Source organism: Camelus bactrianus, chromosome 2, assembly GCF_048773025.1.
Source record: "Camelus bactrianus isolate YW-2024 breed Bactrian camel chromosome 2, ASM4877302v1, whole genome shotgun sequence".
Taxonomy (NCBI): Eukaryota; Metazoa; Chordata; class Mammalia; order Artiodactyla; family Camelidae; genus Camelus; species Camelus bactrianus.
The window spans coordinates 94514-106637 of record NC_133540.1 but is presented as its reverse complement, the minus strand read 5'-3'; positions in this window follow the sequence as shown (position 1 = coordinate 106637).

Here is a 12124-nt window from a genome sequence, read left to right as displayed (position 1 = left end):
GTAGAATTCAAATAAACAAAGTTCATGATCATCCCAGTGATGTAAAATGCACCTCGAGGAAAGCAACTTAGTCACAACAGAACCTCCAGAGGGGTTTCAGCTGATATCACGGCAGAAAATTTGCAGCACTGGGAGGAGTGCAAGGAAATAGGCCATACCCTGAATGAGAAAAAGCTGCAATCTAGGGTAGCCTATGCCAAATGACCGCCATTTATAACAACGGCAGAGCTAGGGAATTTCACTGATCTTGAAACCTTAAAAGAATTCAGCAGTTTGAGACTGATACTAAAACAAAAATTGAGATTCCTACCCTGAGTAGAAAAGAAGCAAGAAGAAATTGATATAACAAAACCATTATTGTAAATGCAAGGAGAGTCTCATTTGCAAAGAAGTAACAAGAATAAGGCAAGGAGGACATCAAAATCTTAAAGATGGGAGAGGATAGCATGAAATCACAGGTGATTATAAGCACTATCGTCAGTGAATCAGATTACATGACTGTCTGAAGCAAAAGGAGAGATGCATGGCATAATGTGTTTGCAATACAATCAGACAAACAAACAAACACCAAAAGGTTACAGTTGGCTGACATATACAATACAAACATGATTATTCAAAACCAAATGATCAAATTGATGACAAGGATCATTCAACACGCATCGACCCAGTATTGCGGCTAGCATGTACTCAAGAAACTTGTATTAAGAAAACAGATGCGTGCATTAATATTCATAGATACTGATCCACAAGTGCATATTGTGAGCCTACCCAAATCACGGTTTTGAATAAGAGTGAGTCATAGAACGGGATATAGTCTTACAAGTCTTCCAAAAGGAAGAATGAATGCCATATTCTATGCTTCGTAGGGAAGAAATGGCATAATCCTATAACAAAGAAAAGTAGCTTTGCAAAATTGTACTAAGTGCAAAAGAGACAGACAGGAATGTGCACGTTGGGATTCGTTACATTTCTAGGAATTTCAGCAACCATGAATCAAATGGATCCATGTTCTGAGAGTGTGGGTATTTCAGCAGAAAGCAAAAGACGGATATGTAATCTGGGTGAATGGATATTACACAAACATGAGTTTCCTTGAGTGTGTCTCTGTGTACTGTGAACTGTTAGAAAGTTTAAAGAGGTGTGAATCCATAAACTGAACATGGATACACTTCCCTCCATTTGTACAGTGTATACAGATTTGAACAAAAAGGAAAGAGAGAAGAGAAAAAGACCACGGGACCCTTCTGGATAGAATCACATTTCCCTTAGGAAAATCTCGTCAAATGCAGCATCACCCCCAACACTGACTTGATGCATCAACCACTGTGGATGGCAGTTACCGGTTGGATTCCAGGTGGAATGTTGTTGTGTACCACGAGGCTTGTTGCGGCTGGTGGATCCAAGGTAACTGGGCAGAATTCTATAGGTGGATCAGTTTGATTGTGGTTCTGCTGCCCTATGTGGAGATTGGCTTACGTCTTTTGTTCGGGAAGCTGAGTAAGTTTGAGATACTGCTGCTGCCCAAAGACCTCAGTTCACGGGTCAGTTTCCAGAATCTGAAAGGGCAGACAGTGGAAGATCTGCCTGTCATCAGCTTACTGGTGAGGCTCCGAGGTAATTTCAGACTTGCCCATTCCTGTTGACGTCGACTTTATGGGAGACACGAAGAGAAGCTGGCAGAAAAACTGGCTGCATTGTTTGAGGAGATGTGCGAACACATTGAAGAAAGTTGTTCTGCTACAGTGGAGAATATCGGCATGGAGACATCTCTAGAGCATACCAGGCTCGGAAGACATTCATGAGACCTACTGAAACTCGCTGATACTGGCAGAAACATACAGAGTGTCAACGTGCCCTTGAGAAAGTTACTCGATTCACTGCTCCAAGAACGGGTCCAAGATTCCTGACATCTAAAAGAGAAGAGATGGCAGAGATGATAAAAGCGCTCATGTCCTTGGAAGAGGTCGTGGGAATCCACACATCCCAAGGGGCATTTACAAATCATTCACACCGAAATGCACCAAGCCCAGGTAAGCCTATTAACAGGTTTGTTGTTAGCTATCAATCACATGGTCTTCCCTCCACTCCACTCAGTCATCCATTTCAAAGGATCAGAACCTGAGCTGCAATGAATCCGTTAGGAGGAAAGCAAGCCCCTACTAGAATCAGAGTTCCTATTCCTTCACACACGGTGAACAACAGTGAACACCTTAAAGGTCAAATACTCTCGAGTAAAATAGATAGGAATTGAATACTTAGCTCACACAAAGAAATGATGACCTTCTCCTAGATTCAGCAAATGCTGGGTTTATGTATACTTTGGGCTGAAAGGAGTGTGGGAAGTGTGGGGAATCTTTGACTGAACGTGACTTCGTATTAGGCCTCAGTTATTCAAGACAGTAAAGGAAAATATTAGATGTCAGATAGTGAACTGAAATGTAAAATTAGCCAAAAACATTAAAGACACAGGTTTTGTGGACCGTCGTTCCCTTCCGTCAAGCCCCGGGTTCACTATATCTTGGAGGTGCAGACTTGGTTGTGTTAAATTGCTTTACCCAACATGATCGGATGATTAAGTCTTCTCAGCACTGATAGAAGAACACCTGTTTCTCAATAGCCTAGCAAAGCTGCAGCAGGTTTCTCATAGTTAAATGCCTCTAGGTGCTTTTGGAATCAAGCCTAAATTTATATATTCTGTTTAGATTTTCTTGTATATTCCTAGAGAATAATGTTACCCCTTGAAATGCCAACATTGCCTAGTATGTGTCATTGGGAGTAAAGGCCACCACCTGCATAAGGGAAACGAAGGTTGGGCGTTATTTCATGGTTCCAATAGGTATTTCATTGTTCCTTTTGTTGTTGGAGGCTTCATGAGAAAAGACTTGACATGACCACTTCAAGCTTTTGGAGTGCTATTTTACATTGAGTCTGTCTGTTTTTTCCTTAGAGCTGACAAAATGTTACAAAAATTGTCAAGTCTGGCTTTTGTTGATTTGGTAATTTTCAAAAACTAACTTCAATTTCATATAAATCCTAAAACATGTAAATCGATACTATTAACCTTCTTAAAGACTGCAAATGCCATATCAACCTAATGTCAAAGATGGGGTCTTCGGACAAACCCTCCGACCATGGCTGTAAACAAAACGGAGCTAATCTAATATCCAATTTCTGTGAATTATTTGTGGAAAGTGTTGATTTATCGATGCCCAGTAGGCAGAGAACCAGTGCAAACTGCTCTCACTCGCTCCCATACACAAAACTTTGTAAACATTCAATCAAACAGCCCTTGGCACAGGACAATTGCCGAAGAGTGGTCTGTCACTTCCAAATACAGGATGAGGCCTCAGAAAACCTGGAAGCAGGAAAAGGCAAAGTAGAGAATGGAAACTAGTGCAGGGTCTGACCTGTGGTAATGCAGCATCAAAGGTGAAACTCTGTTTTACTTGGAAGAACACTCTCAAGCGGGCAGCAGGCATGGGATTGAAGGTGATGCGCTGAGTATTAGCAGAGTGAACAGCAGATGCTTGGCTGACAGAACTCAAAGAAATCAGCTCAAAATATCCCCACAATTGAATCTGAGACCAAGATCCGAGCTGCCAAATCTGAGCTAGCAGAGGCAGCGGAAAAAGAGAAGTAGGGCGACAGATGATGGCTCTCGCACAACTCAGGGATCTAGAGTGCGTTGTGGGTTTTGGTGGGTACGTTCAAGAGAGCAAAGAGAACTGTGAACTCAGTGAGACAGCAACCGCACTGGCTCGTGAGTTTGACATTATCAATACGTCCTTAGGCCACATCCACTGCATCTGCAGGACCAGGGCCCAATTGGACATTTTGCCAATAGAGCACGTGTGGGTCTCAATCAGAGGTATCATGCATCTGGACTGAGGGTTCCTGGGTGCGTTGGGATTGAAATAAGTATTAAAAGATTTAGGAACTGCTACATTCATAACCTGGATTGGGATTACAGACTGGTTTGAGGCAGAGGATGGGGAACAGCTCTGTGGTTGCCTTCGTGATTCCATAACTCAAGAATGAGAGAACTAGGAAGAGTGGTCAAAGTCCATACCATGAGAAGATGAAGCATTTCTTACAGCATTACCACCCAAATGCAGATGCTATATTTTGGACTTCACTGACAGGGTACTGCAACGAGGACACATAGGTCGGTCTGCGGGATCATCCCAGCAGGCCCTGAAGTATGATATCCATACATATGCTTCCACTGGTGTTTCTGTAGACAGAGAAGCTCTGGGAAGAACTGGTAACATTGGGACATTCCCATGGCAGTAGAAAGTACAAGCGCACTCTCTGTTGGCTGTTTTGGAGACACTTCAAAATGACATACAGAAGAATGCAGAGCTGAAAACCTATAGAAGCTTCATTTCCACTAGAGGAAGTGCCCTGCGCCCTTTCAGAATTGTGAGATAAATGTAATAAAAAAGAGGATCAACTAACTGAAACAGTATGGTGTGTTCATCACAACAAAGACAACACCAGGTTTTAGAGATATACCAGACAACACACACAGGAACAGGGCATGGCATCAAGGTCTAGGGAAAATTGTCCTCACAGAAATACCTTGGAAATGCGTACACCAAAAAGTCTAAAGTTTGCACTTATCCAAGCCCAATTTGTCTATATTAGATACATGATATTACCTGAACTATAGGGTAAAAGAAGTATAGTAAAAGAAACAGGAAGTACCATTTTCAGTTCCAAAGAGATTGAAGGCCCAAAAAATAAGCTTTCAAACAACTAGACGGCAAAACGTTACCAGAGCAAGCTCTGAAAATAGATGTGAGGAAAACACTGATGAACAACAGTGCCTCAGAATCACAAAAGCAAAATACCAGAAAAGGGGAAGAGAAAGTCTAAAGAATAACCAATAAAATCAGAAAAGTCAATGGATGCGATAAAAACTGGGCTAAGGTCAATCCTAAGCAGACTACATAATGCAGAGGGACTCGTGAATGACTGCGAGGACAGGGGAACAGAAATCCCTTGATCAGAAAATAGCACAGAAAAGCAAGTGCAATCCAATGCTAACATCACTGTTGAATCATGGATTAAGTGTAAGCAGGTAAGAATAGGACTCATAGGATTCCCAAATGGAAAAGCAAGTGATAAAATAAAAAATTCTGAAGAGGAATTTGTAGAAAAATCAGAAAGAAATTTGCTGAAAGCCAAGAAAGTATCATCTATACGAATTCAGGAAGTACACAGCGTCCAAAATAGGTGGAATCCCAATAGACCAACAAGCAGCTGTAGAATTCAAATAAACAAAGTTCATGATCATCCCAGTGATGTAAAATGCACCTCGAGGAAAGCAACTTAGTCACAACAGAACCTCCAGAGGGGTTTCAGCTGATATCACGGCAGAAAATTTGCAGCACTGGGAGGAGTGCAAGGAAATAGGCCATACCCTGAATGAGAAAAAGCTGCAATCTAGGGTAGCCTATGCCAAATGACCGCCATTTATAACAACGGCAGAGCTAGGGAATTTCACTGATCTTGAAACCTTAAAAGAATTCAGCAGTTTGAGACTGATACTAAAACAAAAATTGAGATTCCTACCCTGAGTAGAAAAGAAGCAAGAAGAAATTGATATAACAAAACCATTATTGTAAATGCAAGGAGAGTCTCATTTGCAAAGAAGTAACAAGAATAAGGCAAGGAGGACATCAAAATCTTAAAGATGGGAGAGGATAGCATGAAATCACAGGTGATTATAAGCACTATCGTCAGTGAATCAGCTTACATGACTGTCTGAAGCAAAAGGAGAGATGCATGGCATAATGTGTTTGCAATACAATCAGACAAACAAACAAACACCAAAAGGTTACAGTTGGCTGACATATACAATACAAACATGATTATTCAAAACCAAATGATCAAATTGATGACAAGGATCATTCAACACGCATCGACCCAGTATTGCGGCTAGCATGTACTCAAGAAACTTGTATTAAGAAAACAGATGCGTGCATTAATATTCATAGATACTGATCCACAAGTGCATATTGTGAGCCTACCCAAATCACGGTTTTGAATAAGAGTGAGTCATAGAACGGGATATAGTCTTACAAGTCTTCCAAAAGGAAGAATGAATGCCATATTCTATGCTTCGTAGGGAAGAAATGGCATAATCCTATAACAAAGAAAAGTAGCTTTGCAAAATTGTACTAAGTGCAAAAGAGACAGACAGGAATGTGCACGTTGGGATTCGTTACATTTCTAGGAATTTCAGCAACCATGAATCAAATGGATCCATGTTCTGAGAGTGTGGGTATTTCAGCAGAAAGCAAAAGACGGATATGTAATCTGGGTGAATGGATATTACACAAACATGAGTTTCCTTGAGTGTGTCTCTGTGTACTGTGAACTGTTAGAAAGTTTAAAGAGGTGTGAATCCATAAACTGAACATGGATACACTTCCCTCCATTTGTACAGTGTATACAGATTTGAACAAAAAGGAAAGAGAGAAGAGAAAAAGACCACGGGACCCTTCTGGATAGAATCACATTTCCCTTAGGAAAATCTCGTCAAATGCAGCATCACCCCCAACACTGACTTGATGCATCAACCACTGGGGATGGCAGTTACCGGTTGGATTCCAGGTGGAATGTTGTTGTGTACCACAAGGCTTGTTGCGGCTGGTGGATCCAAGGTAACTGGGCAGAATTCTATAGGTGGATCAGTTTGATTGTGGTTCTGCTGCCCTATGTGGAGATTGGCTTACGTCTTTTGTTCGGGAAGCTGAGTAAGTTTGAGATACTGCTGCTGCCCAAAGACCTCAGTTCACGGGTCAGTTTCCAGAATCTGAAAGGGCAGACAGTGGAAGATCTGCCTGTCATCAGCTTACTGGTGAGGCTCCGAGGTAATTTCAGACTTGCCCATTCCTGTTGACGTCGACTTTATGGGAGACACGAAGAGAAGCTGGCAGAAAAACTGGCTGCATTGTTTGAGGAGATGTGCGAACACATTGAAGAAAGTTGTTCTGCTACAGTGGAGAATATCGGCATGGAGACATCTCTAGAGCATACCAGGCTCGGAAGACATTCATGAGACCTACTGAAACTCGCTGATACTGGCAGAAACATACAGAGTGTCAACGTGCCCTTGAGAAAGTTACTCGATTCACTGCTCCAAGAACGGGTCCAAGATTCCTGACATCTAAAAGAGAAGAGATGGCAGAGATGATAAAAGCGCTCATGTCCTTGGAAGAGGTCGTGGGAATCCACACATCCCAAGGGGCATTTACAAATCATTCACACCGAAATGCACCAAGCCCAGGTAAGCCTATTAACAGGTTTGTTGTTAGCTATCAATCACATGGTCTTCCCTCCACTCCACTCAGTCATCCATTTCAAAGGATCAGAACCTGAGCTGCAATGAATCCGTTAGGAGGAAAGCAAGCCCCTACTAGAATCAGAGTTCCTATTCCTTCACACACGGTGAACAACAGTGAACACCTTAAAGGTCAAATACTCTCGAGTAAAATAGATAGGAATTGAATACTTAGCTCACACAAAGAAATGATGACCTTCTCCTAGATTCAGCAAATGCTGGGTTTATGTATACTTTGGGCTGAAAGGAGTGTGGGAAGTGTGGGGAATCTTTGACTGAACGTGACTTCGTATTAGGCCTCAGTTATTCAAGACAGTAAAGGAAAATATTAGATGTCAGATAGTGAACTGAAATGTAAAATTAGCCAAAAACATTAAAGACACAGGTTTTGTGGACCGTCGTTCCCTTCCGTCAAGCCCCGGGTTCACTATATCTTGGAGGTGCAGACTTGGTTGTGTTAAATTGCTTTACCCAACATGATCGGATGATTAAGTCTTCTCAGCACTGATAGAAGAACACCTGTTTCTCAATAGCCTAGCAAAGCTGCAGCAGGTTTCTCATAGTTAAATGCCTCTAGGTGCTTTTGGAATCAAGCCTAAATTTATATATTCTGTTTAGATTTTCTTGTATATTCCTAGAGAATAATGTTACCCCTTGAAATGCCAACATTGCCTAGTATGTGTCATTGGGAGTAAAGGCCACCACCTGCATAAGGGAAACGAAGGTTGGGCGTTATTTCATGGTTCCAATAGGTATTTCATTGTTCCTTTTGTTGTTGGAGGCTTCATGAGAAAAGACTTGACATGACCACTTCAAGCTTTTGGAGTGCTATTTTACATTGAGTCTGTCTGTTTTTTCCTTAGAGCTGACAAAATGTTACAAAAATTGTCAAGTCTGGCTTTTGTTGATTTGGTAATTTTCAAAAACTAACTTCAATTTCATATAAATCCTAAAACATGTAAATCGATACTATTAACCTTCTTAAAGACTGCAAATGCCATATCAACCTAATGTCAAAGATGGGGTCTTCGGACAAACCCTCCGACCATGGCTGTAAACAAAACGGAGCTAATCTAATATCCAATTTCTGTGAATTATTTGTGGAAAGTGTTGATTTATCGATGCCCAGTAGGCAGAGAACCAGTGCAAACTGCTCTCACTCGCTCCCATACACAAAACTTTGTAAACATTCAATCAAACAGCCCTTGGCACAGGACAATTGCCGAAGAGTGGTCTGTCACTTCCAAATACAGGATGAGGCCTCAGAAAACCTGGAAGCAGGAAAAGGCAAAGTAGAGAATGGAAACTAGTGCAGGGTCTGACCTGTGGTAATGCAGCATCAAAGGTGAAACTCTGTTTTACTTGGAAGAACACTCTCAAGCGGGCAGCAGGCATGGGATTGAAGGTGATGCGCTGAGTATTAGCAGAGTGAACAGCAGATGCTTGGCTGACAGAACTCAAAGAAATCAGCTCAAAATATCCCCACAATTGAATCTGAGACCAAGATCCGAGCTGCCAAATCTGAGCTAGCAGAGGCAGCGGAAAAAGAGAAGTAGGGCGACAGATGATGGCTCTCGCACAACTCAGGGATCTAGAGTGCGTTGTGGGTTTTGGTGGGTACGTTCAAGAGAGCAAAGAGAACTGTGAACTCAGTGAGACAGCAACCGCACTGGCTCGTGAGTTTGACATTATCAATACGTCCTTAGGCCACATCAACTGCATCTGCAGGACCAGGGCCCAATTGGACATTTTGCCAATAGAGCACGTGTGGGTCTCAATCAGAGGTATCATGCATCTGGACTGAGGGTTCCTGGGTGCGTTGGGATTGAAATAAGTATTAAAAGATTTAGGAACTGCTACATTCATAACCTGGATTGGGATTACAGACTGGTTTGAGGCAGAGGATGGGGAACAGCTCTGTGGTTGCCTTCGTGATTCCATAACTCAAGAATGAGAGAACTAGGAAGAGTGGTCAAAGTCCATACCATGAGAAGATGAAGCATTTCTTACAGCATTACCACCCAAATGCAGATGCTATATTTTGGACTTCACTGACAGGGTACTGCAACGAGGACACATAGGTCGGTCTGCGGGATCATCCCAGCAGGCCCTGAAGTATGATATCCATACATATGCTTCCACTGGTGTTTCTGTAGACAGAGAAGCTCTGGGAAGAACTGGTAACATTGGGACATTCCCATGGCAGTAGAAAGTACAAGCGCACTCTCTGTTGGCTGTTTTGGAGACACTTCAAAATGACATACAGAAGAATGCAGAGCTGAAAACCTATAGAAGCTTCATTTCCACTAGAGGAAGTGCCCTGCGCCCTTTCAGAATTGTGAGATAAATGTAATAAAAAAGAGGATCAACTAACTGAAACAGTATGGTGTGTTCATCACAACAAAGACAACACCAGGATTTAGAGATATACCAGACAACACACACAGGAACAGGGCATGGCATCAAGGTCTAGGGAAAATTGTCCTCACAGAAATACCTTGGAAATGCGTACACCAAAAAGTCTAAAGTTTGCACTTATCCAAGCCCAATTTGTCTATATTAGATACATGATATTACCTGAACTATAGGGTAAAAGAAGTATAGTAAAAGAAACAGGAAGTACCATTTTCAGTTCCAAAGAGATTGAAGGCCCAAAAAATAAGCTTTCAAACAACTAGACGGCAAAACGTTACCAGAGCAAGCTCTGAAAATAGATGTGAGGAAAACACTGATGAACAACTGTGCCTCAGAATCACAAAAGCAAAATACCAGAAAAGGGGAAGAGAAAGTCTAAAGAATAACCAATAAAATCAGAAAAGTCAATGGATGCTATAAAAACTGGGCTAAGGTCAATCCTAAGCAGACTACATAATGCAGAGGGACTCGTGAATGACTGCGAGGACAGGGGAACAGAAATCCCTTGATCAGAAAATGGCACAGAAAAGCAAGTGCAATCCAATGCTAACATCACTGTTGAATCATGGATTAAGTGTAAGCAGGTAAGAATAGGACTCATAGGATTCCCAAATGGAAAAGCAAGTGATAAAATAAAAAATTCTGAAGAGGAATTTGTAGAAAAATCAGAAAGAAATTTGCTGAAAGCCAAGAAAGTATCATCTATACGAATTCAGGAAGTACACAGCGTCCAAAATAGGTGGAATCCCAATAGACCAACAAGCAGCTGTAGAATTCAAATAAACAAAGTTCATGATCATCCCAGTGATGTAAAATGCACCTCGAGGAAAGCAACTTAGTCACAACAGAACCTCCAGAGGGGTTTCAGCTGATATCACGGCAGAAAATTTGCAGCACTGGGAGGAGTGCAAGGAAATAGGCCATACCCTGAATGAGAAAAAGCTGCAATCTAGGGTAGCCTATGCCAAATGACCGCCATTTATAACAACGGCAGAGCTAGGGAATTTCACTGATCTTGAAACCTTAAAAGAATTCAGCAGTTTGAGACTGATACTAAAACAAAAATTGAGATTCCTACCCTGAGTAGAAAAGAAGCAAGAAGAAATTGATATAACAAAACCATTATTGTAAATGCAAGGAGAGTCTCATTTGCAAAGAAGTAACAAGAATAAGGCAAGGAGGACATCAAAATCTTAAAGATGGGAGAGGATAGCATGAAATCACAGGTGATTATAAGCACTATCGTCAGTGAATCAGCTTACATGACTGTCTGAAGCAAAAGGAGAGATGCATGGCATAATGTGTTTGCAATACAATCAGACAAACAAACAAACACCAAAAGGTTACAGTTGGCTGACATATACAATACAAACATGATTATTCAAAACCAAATGATCAAATTGATGACAAGGATCATTCAACACGCATCGACCCAGTATTGCGGCTAGCATGTACTCAAGAAACTTGTATTAAGAAAACAGATGCGTGCATTAATATTCATAGATACTGATCCACAAGTGCATATTGTGAGCCTACCCAAATCACGGTTTTGAATAAGAGTGAGTCATAGAACGGGATATAGTCTTACAAGTCTTCCAAAAGGAAGAATGAATGCCATATTCTATGCTTCGTAGGGAAGAAATGGCATAATCCTATAACAAAGAAAAGTAGCTTTGCAAAATTGTACTAAGTGCAAAAGAGACAGACAGGAATGTGCACGTTGGGATTCGTTACATTTCTAGGAATTTCAGCAACCATGAATCAAATGGATCCATGTTCTGAGAGTGTGGGTATTTCAGCAGAAAGCAAAAGACGGATATGTAATCTGGGTGAATGGATATTACACAAACATGAGTTTCCTTGAGTGTGTCTCTGTGTACTGTGAACTGTTAGAAAGTTTAAAGAGGTGTGAATCCATAAACTGAACATGGATACACTTCCCTCCATTTGTACAGTGTATACAGATTTGAACAAAAAGGAAAGAGAGAAGAGAAAAAGACCACGGGACCCTTCTGGATAGAATCACATTTCCCTTAGGAAAATCTCGTCAAATGCAGCATCACCCCCAACACTGACTTGATGCATCAACCACTGGGGATGGCAGTTACCGGTTGGATTCCAGGTGGAATGTTGTTGTGTACCACGAGGCTTGTTGCGGCTGGTGGATCCAAGGTAACTGGGCAGAATTCTATAGGTGGATCAGTTTGATTGTGGTTCTGCTGCCCTATGTGGAGATTGGCTTACGTCTTTTGTTCGGGAAGCTGAGTAAGTTTGAGATACTGCTGCTGCCCAAAGACCTCAGTTCACGGGTCAGTTTCCAGAATCTGAAAGGGCAGACAGTGGAAGATCTGCCTGTCA